Here is a 1,894-nt window from a genome sequence, read left to right on the forward strand (position 1 = left end):
CCGGCTCGGCGGCCGCGTGCGGGGAGCCGGGCTGCGTGAGCCACGTAACGCCGCTCGGGTCCTCGGCGCGCAGGGACCACGGCAGGCCGTCCTCTCCGCGGTCCTGGCACGGCGGAATGCAGCCCCCCGCGCCAGACCCCGGCCTTAAGTCCCACCCTCGCCACGCCCCCGGGCCCGGGTCGGGTGTGGGCGCTGTGAGCCACGCCCCGATCCACACCTGTCAGCGGTTCCGGGCCGGTCCACAGAGGGTCGGCGGGGCAGAACGGCAGCCCCTCGGGGATGCGCGCACTTGGCGCCAGAGGTTGGTCAGGCTACCTTAATTTCACCCTCCAGCGCAACCCCATTTTACAGATGAGGAAACAGGTCCAGGAAAACCAAATTAACCTGCATGTGGTTACACAACGGGAAAGAGATGAAATGAAGCTGGAATTTAATCTAGATGGTTTAGGTCAACTATGAGGGCACATCTCTGAATAGATCGAGGAATTGAGGATTTGTGAAGTCAGACAACTTGGCTACAGGAGGTACTGTATGTAGGTACTATAAATACATCTTGAATGAATGGATCAACGGCTGTTCCTCAGAAGCTGTAGGGCCTGAACCAGACCAGCCCAAGCCACCATCCTATCAGCACTAAATTATACTATAATCACTAATAAAAGAACAAGGAAACAACTGAAAACTAAAAATATCAGCATTGATTACATCTTGTTCAGTTAGATCAGATTAGATCCTAATCCAATCTCCAGCAGCAACCTGGCAGTTTACTTAATCTGACCTTTGACCCAATGTGGGAAAGCCCAGGGATTCTTCCAGGTCTCCCAGCTCTGGACAAAGGGGGAAGATCATATGTGTGTGTGTGTATATATATACACATTCTAAATTCTGAAAATGAGCTTTCATTCACTGACTATGCTGAGAAGCCCTCCCTATTGTGTTTTCACCCCTCAGCTTGGTATCCCTCTCTCTACAACGGACCCTTTTCAGGGTGTAGATAGATTGTCAATTTATTCTTCTATCTTGCCATTGGGATATTTATCAAGTACTGTAACCAACCTGTCCAACTTTAAATCTCTGTTGCCCAGCACAATAGAGATGATATAATCAGCATTGTATAAAAAGTCCATACAAGGGGCGCCTGGGTGGCTCAGTTATGCATCCGACTTCAGCTCAGGTCATGATCTCACAGTTTGTGAGTTCCACCCTGTGTCGGGCTCTGCTGACAAGCTTGGAGCCTGGAGCCTGCTTGGGATTCTGTGTCTCCCTCTCTCTCTGCCCCTCCCCCATTCACGTTCTGTCTGTCTCTCTCAAAAATAGTAAACATTTAAGAAAAATTTTAAGTCCATATAAGATTAATGGCCACCCACTTGGTGCCCTGAGACTAAACTAAGGGGGGGGGGGTGTAACAGAAAGGACATCAAACTGGCTGTGAGGGGACTTGGATTCTGGTCCTGGCCCTAGAGTCTCCCTCCTTTCCACAGCAAATGCCTTTACATTTTAAATTCCTTCCATTTTGAAAATGTATCACCGGTTTAATGGAAAACAGGCCCATTCTTGAAGTAGAATTGCTGACTAACCGACCTGGCATATGCTCGGGGCACGTGGAACAGAATGCGCATGTTACCTAGGGAGATCGCAACATCCACACGGAAAAGAAACCATCCACGCTGCTGAGGATTACTGGAGAGTGTGCATCCCACTGCTCTGCCCCCGCCCCCATGTCAGGCTCACCTGCAAAGTAAAGAACTCTTACACTTGGCTATACGAATACTTCTCTGATCAGTAAATTACGTATCGTTCTGATCTAAAAGAAAGTTTTTAACCGGTTCTAAAAATCGCATTTATATGTTTACGAGGGATCACCACTGTAATCCTTGGTTTACACATGGGTGTT

This window comes from Suricata suricatta, chromosome 8, assembly GCF_006229205.1.
Source record: "Suricata suricatta isolate VVHF042 chromosome 8, meerkat_22Aug2017_6uvM2_HiC, whole genome shotgun sequence".
Lineage (NCBI taxonomy): Eukaryota > Metazoa > Chordata > Mammalia > Carnivora > Herpestidae > Suricata > Suricata suricatta.